We start from the raw sequence: 12014 nt of genomic DNA on the forward strand, positions 1-12014 counted from the left end.
GAGGAGATTAGGCCCATAATTGCAGTACATCTTGTGAATGTCAATGCTAGGGTGGCAGATCATGTGCCAATCTAACCAGCTACTTTGGCTTGAATGGTGGAAAGAGTACTGAGATGAGCTCCCACATACAGTATACCCAGGCACTGACCTTTTTACCTATAATCATGTTTACATAGTTGGTCCAGCTAAGTTTCTGGTTAATGACTTTTATCCTTTTATCTCATAATGAGGATACTGGAAGAACTTGGAGATGGTCATTCCTACTGAATGTTAAAAGCTGACGGTCATTATTGGAATAGTCAGCATGGTGCTGTGTGTGTGGGGAATTGTGGCTCACAAATTTGATTGAGGTTTTTTTTTTGAAGAGGTGACAAAGAGGACTAATGGTGTGGTGAACTATGTGCCTGTCGGGACACGCCCCTGCTGACTGCTCCTGTGGCTCCTCCCACAGGCCCCTGTATAAAGGAGGTCTGAGGCCTGACACTCGGCCTCAGTCTCCAGGACATTGTATGATAGGCACTCACTCCTGGTTCCTTCTTCCAGTCAATAAAAGCCGATATCTCGCCTTACGTCTCAGTGTGAGTTATTGATGGTGCATCAAATGGGTACCACTGGATCTAGGTGTTCTTGTGGATGAGTTACTAAAAAGGTAGCAGACAGGTGCATCAAGTAGTTCAAGAATGTGAATGGTATATTGGCATTTCTGGAAAAGGATTGGAGTTCATATATATGGAAAATTTGTTATAATTCCACAGGGGACCAAGATCACACAAAGTCTTGGTCCCCTTGCTAAAGGAGAATCACTGAGCTAATTCCTGGCACGAGAGGATTGTCTACTGAATATAGTTTCACATTAGGATACTGTGCAACTTGTATACACTGGAATTTAGAAGGATGAGAGGGGATCTGATTGAAACATATAAGATTATTAAGGGATTGGACATACTGGAGGCAGGAAGCATGTTCCTGCTGATGGGTGAGTCCAGAACTAGAGGCCACAGTTTAAGAATAAAGGTTAGGCCATTTAGAACAGAGATGCGGAAAAACTTTTTCACCCAGAGAGTGGTGGATATGTGCAATGCTCTGCCCCAGAAGGCAGTGGAGGCCAAGTCTCTGGATGCATTCAAGAGAGAGTTAGATAGAGTTAGATAGCGGGGTACTGATTGTGTATGATCAGCCATGATCACAGTGAATGGCGGTGCTGGCTAGAAGGGCCAAATGGCATACTCCTGTACCTATTGTCTATTGTCATCATGCACATGAAGTCACTACCTACGCGAGGTCATCAGTTGCCTAAACGCAGTAATACCCTCACGCCAGACATCACAGTTTGGCCTCAGGTAACTGGCTGCCTCGCATGGCCGGCTGGAAGTGCCGTTGCTACTGGCCTGGAATGTGGACAGATGGGCACACCTTTTAGCACTACCTACAAGGAGGGCGAGTACGTGCCCTGTCGCACTCCTTGCTCGGTCGGTCACTCTCTCCAGACTGCGACCACCACAGCCCCGGCACGAAGACCTCCGGCCCCTACCTTGTCCTCTCACTGGTGTGTTCCAATAATTTTATATGTTCATAGGAGGAAAATATGTGCTGTGTGTTTAATATCCAAACGTTACTTAAAATGTTATGATACTGTTGACTTATAAGTGAGTTATAATTATCGCTATATTCATGCAAGGAAAATATGCGCTGTGTGTTTAATATTAAATTCATTAGATAAACCCTTTTAGAAAAGAAATTGAGTGTATTAGCCACTTATAAGTGACTTATAGTTGACTTAACACCTATATTCCAGTCATGATTAACACCCTGCCCCCTCCCCCCCCCCCCGTCGGCCAGTCGGCAAGAATATTGTCAATATTAAACCGGTCCGCAGTGCGAAAAACGTTAGTGACCCCTGAGCTATACAATGACCTGGGTGACTGAGAATTTTCATAGACATATTCCTTCATTGGAGATATTCCCTTTGCTCCCCACCTTCCCTGCAACTTAAAACTTGTGTTCTGTCTTTCCTGCTTCAAACTGAAACATTAAACATTTGTTTTTCCAACTGACAATGCCTAACCAACTAAGTGTACTACTACTACGTTTTTATTTTGGATTTCCAACATCTTACAGCTTTTTAATTCTCACGGCAGAAAGCAGAGTTGAAGAATTACAGACACACATCACAGATTATACAAATTCTTGATGACAGAGAGCATACAAAATTGGAGAAATAGGCACCACCCACTTCAGGAAGACTAAAGGAGAACCATATTTGGATATAGTCAAAGGTGCACCACTTACCCTATAGAGTGAAAACACCACAGTTTGTTAATAAACCCCAAGAGAAATGCAACCTGTTAGCACCAGATCTGGAAGGAGAGTCCCTCAACCCAAACATCTGAAAGACATATACAACCAACCAAATACCTTCAACGTTTGCTTTTCATTAATAAAAGATGTTGTGCATGCTGCTTATCTAACATTGAGTCTATAGCACTTTAACAATAGTAGCACAACATGTTGCTACAAATGCTTCAGTCAGTACAAGACAGTAGAGTGCTGTCAGGCTGCTATTATATCCCCTACAGCAGCGATCCCCAACCTCCGGGCTGCGGATCAATACATTGCCACAAAGAATGCAGTGGTGCAGCAGTAGTCAGAACGCACAGAGCATATCTTTAAGAAAAAAGCCGAAATAAACAAGCTAATTAATTAGGTGCTGCCCAGATTAGAGGTAAATGTCAACCCAGATTAGAGGCGAACTAATACAACTTGGCAAAACCAATGCAGTCATAGGAAGAATGTACAAATTTCATATAGATAGCGTGGAAATTGAACTCCCAATGCCACACTGTAAAAGCCTTGTATTGACTGCTACAATACCAAGACTCCTTGCCTGCAAGTAGAAGTAGTTATTACTTAACATGGACCAAAGAGCTAAATTCCAGAGGTGAGGTGAGAGTGATAGACTTGACTTCAAAGTAGCATTTGACTGAGTATGGTTTCAAGGTGCCCTAGCTAAAATAGAGTCAATGGGAATTAAGGGGAAAACCTTCTGCTGGTTAGAATCATACCAGACACAAAGGAATATGGTTGTGGTGGTTGGAGGTCAATCATCTCATCTTCAAGACATCACTGCAGGAGTTCCTCAGGGAAGTGTCCTAGGACCAACCATCTTCAGCTGCTTCATCAATGATCTTCCGTCCGTCATGTTAAGAAGTGGGGATGTTCGCAGATGACTACATAATGTTCTGCACCATTTGTGATTCCTCAGATAGCGAAGCAGTTCATTCCCAAATGCAGCAGGACTAGACAATATCCAGACTTGGGCTGACAATTGGCAAGTGTTACGAAGGATGAACAACTCTGATGGGCAGAAGGGTGCAGAGTTGCCCATGCCCCCCCCCTTTTGGAGAATTGCAAACCGTTACTATTTCGATGCTGCTAACAAGGAAGTAAGAGAGACAAAAGAAAACATGCCAGGACAGCTGTTACTGATAACAGCTCATGAGAGAGAATGAGAGAGACACAGATAAGAGGTAAACAAGTTGGAACATCTGCTATTGATAAGAGAGGAGAGGAGCCTTTGATTTACTGTTATTGTCTTTTGGAGAAGGATTGTTTACTTGATACTATTCTATTCATTGAAATTCCTCAGTGGACAGCTGGAGTGGGTTGGTTTGATGAGCTAAGCCATTCAAAACTGATTGACACTTGAGACCCCGTGAGTGGGGATAAAAGTGAGGTCTGGGGTCTAGACGCACCAGGAGACACACGAGTGAGCATCAGGCACCCACGAGAAAGTGTGCGGCATCGGAGACCGAACGAAGGATCAGTAAATTTTAACTCACAGTGTTTATAGCGAGGCCAGTGGGGGCTTGTGTGTGTGTCCACCCTTGCCTGAGTGATGAGTCCACCACGGAAGAACGGTCTAGCTAAAGGACGGAGGGGTCATACTTGAATCGACACAGCAACAACACATCGATGGATCAAGATCGTAAAGGAAGGTTTGCAAGACAACAGCTTCTCTCTCTCTCTCTCTCTCGACCAACAACTACCTCAACCTTCATGGACTGAACTGAACTTTATATTTCCATGTGACAATTCATTATCCCCTAGACAACGATAGAGCTTGTTTATTATTGATTATTATTATACCCACACCTTTAGGTTTAGTATTGCTAATGTATATTATCTATATATTTGCATTAATATTGTTTTGTATATTTTTACTAATAAACACTGTTGAAAATAGTACCACCAGACTCCAACGGACACTTCTATCTTTGCTGGTAAGACACCCAGTTATGGGGTACGTAACACAAGTAAAATTCAAGCCACGCAAGTGCCAGGCAATGACCATCTCCAACAAGAAAGGCTCTAACCATCGTCCCCTTGACATTCAGTGGCATCACCGTCACTGAATCCCCTACTGTCAACATCCTGGGGGTTACCATTGACAGGAAACTGAACTGGTCTAGCCATATAAGCACAGTGGCTACCAGTGCAGGTCAAAGGCTAAGAATCCTGTGGCGTGTAACTCATCTCCCAACTCCCCAAAGCTTGTCCACCATCTACAAGGCTCAGGTCAGGAGAGTAATGGAATACTCACCATTCGCCTAGATGAGTGCAGTTCCATCAACACTCAAGAAGCTTGACATCATCCAGTACAAGGCAGCCAACTAGACTGGTACCCCTTCCACAAACATCCAATCCCTCCACCATCAACAAACAGTTGCAGAAGGGTGTACTAGCTACAAGATGCACTGCAAGAACACACCAAAGTTCCTAAGGCAGCACCTTCTAGACCCATGACCTCTAACATCTAGAAGGATGAAAGCAGCATCACTTGGAAATCCCCCTCCAAGTCACTCACCATCCTGACTTGGAAACATATAGCCGTCTCTTCATTGTCACTGGAATTCCCTCCCTAACAGCACTATGGGTGTCTCTACTCCTTGGACTGCCACAGTTCAAAAAGGCAGCTCATCGCCACCTTCTCAAGGGCAAATAAGGATGGGCAATAAATGCTTGGTTAGCTGGTGACCCCTACATCCCATAAATTAATTTAAAAAAAGGCAATGCATAACACATATTTGGTATGAATATTACTTGCTAGTTATCAAGCTCATGCCTGAAAGTTGTCCTGCAATTACACCATACAAACATAGCTGCTTCACTTTCTGAGAGTTGCAAGTGGAATTGAGCAGGCATTCCCACTGAGCTTACAACAGGGCACTAACAAAGCTACTTAAAATGGTTGGGCCTCACACTACTGAAAATCTTCTGAGATGAGTTACCTCCAACAAAAACTATCAAAAACCAAGATGACGAAGAAGGGATTGGTGCACAGTGTGCATATGGAGGGATAAGGCTGGAATGGACAAGTAGTGTGGAGAAGTTAAGACAGTTCATGTCAATTCAGAAAAGTGCCTGCAGAAAAAGAATCTCAGGGTTGTTTGTGGTGACATGTATGTACTCTGATAAGAAAATTTTACTTTGAACTTTCAGCTATTGGAAATGTAAAGGTTGAGATATGGGGTGTCCAAGAGGAAGAGAAGTTTTGGAGAAGGAAAAAGTACATGGAGAGGTAAAGATCCCTTTCCAAAGAGGTGGAAACAATGGAGTGAGTAATGGCTCAACATCATGACAGGCCTGGAACGTGATGAGATATAGGTGCAAGGACACAAAGGTGAAGTATCTGCTGCGTGGAGATTGTTCAGCATCAGGGGGGTTGTGTGAGTGGAATAGTGAAGACATGATAGTAGTTGGAGTCAGGTAGGATCTTGACTTGAAATTTTGGTTATCCCTTTGCTTTCATGGTGATGTAATGATCAGAAAGCGCATCAGCATATTATATTAAGCATCTAAGAAGCTCACCTTGTCCTTGAGGATTAGAAACATAGAAACCCTACAGCACAATACAGGCCCTTCGGCCCACAAAGCTGTGCTGAACATGTCCTGACCTTAGAACTACCTAGGCTTACCCATAGCCCTCTATTTTATTAAGCTCCAACTTCTCAAACTTCTACGGATATGCTATCTAAAGTACTCTAACAGTTTGCATTTCAGCCTCAGAACTTGCAGACAATGATACACTGTCCAGTCTCATCACAACATTCCATCCACACCTTCATGGTGTATTGCATCAGTAAGGTTAACCGCATTGTCAAGGATTAAGGCATACCCTGATCACTCCCTTTTCTCTCCAATATCTTTTCGAAGATAAAGGAGCTTGAGGACAGATTTCTGAACCAATCACCTCTTTCACATCTCCTATTCAGTGGCGCTACCATGTTCTTGAATCAATAATTCTACCTGTTATTGTCACTTTAAAATTTCTATTTGCACTTTTTTCAATTTGTGCTAATGTTACTTGCAATAGTTCTCATGCTTGTCATTGCATTTATCATTACAAGTCAAGCCAAGTCACTTTTTATTGTCATTTCGACCATAACTGCTGGTACAGTACGTAGTAAAAACGAGACATTTTTCAGGAGCATAGTGCTACATGAAACAGTACAAAAACTATACTGAACTATGTAAAAACAACACAGAAAAAAAACTAGACTACAGACCTACCCAGGACTGCATTAAGTGCAGAAAACAGTGCAGGCATTACAATAAATAATAAACAAGACAATAGGCATGGTAGAGGCCAGTAAGAGGCCAGTCAGTGCAGGCTCTTGGTATTGAGGAGTTTGATGCTTGGGGGAGGAAGCTGTTACATAGTCTGGTTGTGAGAGCCTGAATGCTTCGGTGCCTTTTCCCAGATGGCAGGAGGGAGAAGAGTTTGTATGAGGGGTACGTGGTGTCCTTCATAATGCTGTTTGCTTTGCGGATGCAGTGTGTAATGTAAATGTCTGTAATGACAGGAAGACGCCCAGGACAGTTTGGCCCTTGTTGCTGTTAGAGCTGCCTTGTCACCTGTTCTGAAGGCAGAGTCACGGGTCCTCAGCAGCGCATGCACCTCTATGGTCATCCATGGCTTCTGGTTAGCACGTGTAGTGATGGTCTTGGACACAGTGACGTCGTCAATGTACTTGCTGATGTAGCTAGTCACTGATGCCGTGTACTCCTCTAAGTTGGTAGAGTCACCATCAGTTTGAGCCTCCCTGAACATGTGCCAGTCAGTGCTCTCAAAGCAGTCTTGAAGAGCAGAGATGGCTCCTGCTGGCCAGGTTTTCACCTGCTTCTGAACTGGTCTGGAGCGCCTGACGAGCGGTCTGTATGCTAGAATTAGCATAACAGAGATGTGGTCTGAGTAACCAAGGTGAGGGCAGGGCTCCGCCTGGTACGTGTTGGGGATGTTTGTGTAAACCAGGTCCAATGCATTCTCCGCCCTCGTTGCAAAGTCCACATACTGATGGAATTTGGGGAGAACTGACTTAAGGTTAGCGTGGTTAAAATCTCCAGACTTCACATGGGCAAGGAATTTCATTGTACTGGGTATATGACAACAAACTACAAACTTAGAACATCTAGAATCTAATTTTGGAACATATACCCTATTGTCCTGTTTATTATTTATTGTAATGCCTGCACTGTTTTTGTGCACCTTATGTAGTTCTGTGTAGGTCTGTAGTCTAGTGTAGCTTTCTCTATGTTGTTTTTTTTTTACGTAGTTCAGTCTAGTTTTTGTACTGTGTCATGTAACACCATGGTCCTGAAAAATGTTGTCTCATTTTTACTACGTACCGTACCAGCAGTTATGGTCGAAATGACAATAAAAGTGACTTGACTTGACTTGACTTGACCTGATATGTTTCACATCTAAGGGGACCTTTTGAATTTTTTTTGTACCTGTTAGTTTAAGGGAGTTTATTGCCACAGTCATGCTTTTTTATCTATCCTATTTCCAGATGCAACACTGAGTGTCATAGGGAGTCCCATTCCTGCCTGTGGCCATCAAACTTTACAACTCCTCCCTCGGAGTGTCAGACACCCTGAGACAATAGGCTGGTCCTGGACTTATTTTACTTGGCATGATTAACTTATTATTATTTAATTATTTATGGTTTTATATTGCTATATTTCTACACTGTTCTTGGTTGGTGCGACTGTAATGAAACCCAATTTCTCTTGGGATCAATAAAGTATGTCTGTCTGTCTGTCTTAAATCGCTCCGTGTCACACACCTGTCCAACTTCTTTAAAAAATTATTATAGAATAGCTTTCAACATCATTTCAGATGGAGTGTTCCAGATTCCAACAGTACTCTTCCTAAAAATATCTTCATTTCCCCTTCAGAGATTTTTTCAGTGATCTATTGACTCACTTGCCAGATGGAATAGTATTTAATCTTCTCTGTTCCAAGTTGAACAAATCAAAATTTTCTCAAATTCTTAGTCATTTCTTATCAAACCCATTCTTTAACAATTTACCAATTCTCAGGCTTTAACAGATATCCTGAAAAGAACTGTCTAGATTACTCACAACACGAGATGAGCCCTAGCTAATAATTTATAAAATACTATGATCTTCCTTTCACCTTCTACACCTCTGTTTATAAACCAATATGGTTTTTCATCAATAATATGACCTGCTTATTTAAAGTAAGACAAGGACTAGACCCCATGTTTCATCAGATTTTCTCCACCATTCAGTAATGATCCTGTGGTTCAAGCTCACTTTCCTGCCTGATTATCACATCCTTCAAGAATGTCATGAGATAAGCTTCGAACTATTAAACAAGTTTGCCTAGCTGGCAAAGGAGTAAATTTCAAAAGATGAGTTCAGAATTTTTTGTATCTTATTCCTAAATGGCTGATGCCTTAAACTGAGGCTATTTTCCAAATTCTAGTCTTTCATATTAGGGTAAAGATCCTCTGAACATCTAATCTGAATTGTGAATTGTGAATTGTGACAGAATCTTGAATTGTGTACATGAATGGAGGCAAAAACTCATCTGAATTTAAATGAAGCCAAGTCTATGTACCATCATTGATCATGCATAAATTACTTCACAATAACATCCTAAATGTAAACTTATATTGCACTTAATGAGATGTAGGAAGTAATTGTAGATTGGCTTCTATGTGCATGTTGGATTAAAGTTGTACTTGTGGCGGCCTGCACACGTGGGACTCGAACCGCCATCAGGAGCCGTGGGCAGACACACAGTAGCACGTTTGGAACTACCCTCTCGGGGCAGACCTTCCGGGGACCGTCTGACGTCGCGTCCGCCCCGCGGGTCGCAGGGGCCTATGGGGGGGGGGGGGAGATTTAAGCGTACAGTTTTGAATCAGTAAAGGCATTCTGAGATTCTGAGTTCAGCTCTCTGCCTCCGTGTGTTTCTTTAGTAGCGCATTGCGCATGACTACATTGGTGACCCCAACGTTCCAGACGGCATCTGGAGCTGGTGACTCAGTGACCAGCCACGAGTTCGAGCAACTCGCACAGCGCGGTCTCTCTGAAACTCCCGACTTTCTGCGCCACTCAGCCCCTCGTTTGGTTCGAGCAGGCTGAGGCCCAGTTCAATATCAGAGACATTACAGCCGACACCACGCAGTACTACTGCGTGGTCAACACACTCAACCAGGAGACGGCAGGCCGGTTTATCAACTTCCTACACCAGCCACCAACGGAGGACAGGTACACTAAGCTTAAGGCATTCCTGATCCGTACCTTCGGACTCTCCTGCCGCGAACAGGCCGCGCGGCTCCTACACATGGACGGCCTGGGCGACTGCATGCCATCTGAGCTCATAAACGATATGCTGGCGCTCATGGACGGCCATAAGCTGTACCTTTAATTCGAACAGTTGTTCCTCGAGCAAATGCCAGAGGATATTTGCCTCCCCCTCGTGAGTGAGGATTTCAGTGACCCATGCAGGGTAGCAGCTAAAGCAGATGTCCTTTGGCAGAGCAAGCAACGTGGAGCAGCCTCCATTGGCCTAGCCATGATCGCACGCCCCAAAGCCCAGGTCCCGCAACTGAAGCCGTCAAGACCCACGGGGAAAAAAGACGAAAGTTCGGAACAATGGTGATTCTATCACCAAAGATGGGGCTCAGGCGTGCGCTGCTGCTGTCCATCATGTGATTTTCTGGGAAACGCTGGAGCCAGCTGTCGCTAATGGCTACAACAGCTGGCCACCAAGACAGCCTCCTATACCTCTGGGACCGACACTCCGGGCGGCGCTTCCTGGTAGACACCAGGGCCAAAGTCAGCGTACGCCCCCCCCGAACATGGACATTCATAATGCGGTCCCAGGCCCCGAACTCACCGCTGCAAATGGCACCAGTATTTGGACGTACGGCCCGTGGACTATCACACTGCATTTCAGGTCCAGCCATTTCACTTGGACTTTCACGTTGGCAAGTGTCACAACCACTACTAGGGGCAGATTTCCTATGAGCCAACTGCCTCCTGGTCGACCTAAAAGGCCGGCATTTGGTCCACGCTGAGATGTTCCAGACTTTCCAGCTCGGAGAAGCCAAGCTACTGGCCCTCTACCTGGATTCCGTGACCCTCTCGGGTAACAAATTCGCCCGGGTGTTGGCGGAATTCCCCTCCATAGTCACCCTGCAGTTCTCCACGGCTGATCCCAAGCATGGTGTGCAGCACCACACCCCCACGCAAGGACCGCCGCTGCATACCTGAGCTCGCAGGCTCCCACCCGACAAGCTCCACCTCGCCAAGGAGGAGTTGCGTAAGATGGGAATCGTACGCCACTCAGACAGCTCGTTGGCAACCCTGCTGCACATCGTGCCCAAATCTGCAAAGGATGGAGGGCCTGCGGAGACTACAGAAGGCTCAATGACGCCACAGCCGCCGACAGATACCCAGTACCCCACATCCAGGACTTCACGGCAAACCTGCATGAAGCGACCATCTTCTCAAAAATTGACCTGGTCAGGGGATACCATCAGATCCCAGTGCACCCCGATGACATGCCCAAGACAGCCCTCATCACCCCGTTCTGCTTGTTCAAATTCCTGAGGATGCCTTTCAGTCTCAAGAATGCAGCCCAATCTTTCCAAAGGCTCATGGACTCGGTGGGACGCGGCCTGGATTTCGTTTTCATTTACTTGGATGATATCCTGGTGGACAGCAGTTTGCACCAAGAGCACGTGGCACATTTGCGCCAGCTCTGCCAACGCCTGAGCGACCACGGACTGGCAATCAATCCAGCGAAGAGCCAGTTCGGGCTGACGGAGATCAACTTCTTAGGCCACAGAGTCAACCGACATGGCACAATTCCCCTACTGGACAAGATCCAGGCCATCTGCCAGTTCCCCAAGCCCAGCATGGTCAAGGGCCTGCAGGAGTTCGTAGGGATGGTCAACTTTTATCATCAGTTTGTGCCGGCGGCGGCACGCATCATGAGACCCTTGTTCACTTCAGCAAGGCCAAAGAAGTGGCATGGGACGCAGAGTCCACGGAGGCATTCGAGCAGGCCAAGGAGGCCCAGGCAAAGGCGGCCCCCTAGTGCACCCGAGAGTCGATGTACCCACGGTACTCACAGTCAATGCTTCTGACATGGCAGTCAGTGGAGTCCTGGAGCAGCTCTTCGAAGACCAGTGGCGACCACTCGCTTTTTTCAGCGGCACCTACGGCCACCAGAGGTGAAGTACAGCGCCTTCGACAGAGAGTTGCTAGCGCTCTACCTGGCTGTCCGGCATTTCTGGTACTTCCTTGAGGGAAGGGAGTTCACCGTGTATATGGACCGCAAGCCCCTCACCTTCGCACTGGCCAAGGTATCGGACCCATAGTCAGCTCGGCAGCAGAGGCATCTGTCCTTTATTTCAGAATTCACCATGGACGTCCGCCACATCGCAGGGAAGAACAACGTCATCACCGACACACTGTCTCGCCCCTGCCTCTACTCAGTAGGCATATCGTCCTTAGGAACAGACTGGCAGAAGCACAACAGTCGGACACCGAGCTCCCAGCTTACCGCACCGCCGTTTCGGGGCTCCAGTTGGAGGACATCTCCATTGGCCCGGCAGCGGATCGACTCCTGTGTGACGTGTCTACTGGCAAACCCAGACCCGTGGTACCAGCAGCGTGGAGGTGCCGGGTCT

At 45.8% G+C, this 12014-nt stretch overlaps 1 protein-coding gene across 1 annotated transcript in view; it reads right to left on the bottom strand.

Annotated features, from left to right (window-relative positions):
- Positions 1-12014, bottom strand: part of LOC132380879 (acidic mammalian chitinase-like) — a 55438-nt gene that overhangs the window by 22581 nt on the left and 20843 nt on the right. The gene's annotated exons all lie outside the window — the stretch shown is intronic.

The sequence above is a fragment of the Hypanus sabinus genome, chromosome 25, assembly GCF_030144855.1.
Source record: "Hypanus sabinus isolate sHypSab1 chromosome 25, sHypSab1.hap1, whole genome shotgun sequence".
In the NCBI taxonomy this organism is placed as follows: Eukaryota; Metazoa; Chordata; class Chondrichthyes; order Myliobatiformes; family Dasyatidae; genus Hypanus; species Hypanus sabinus.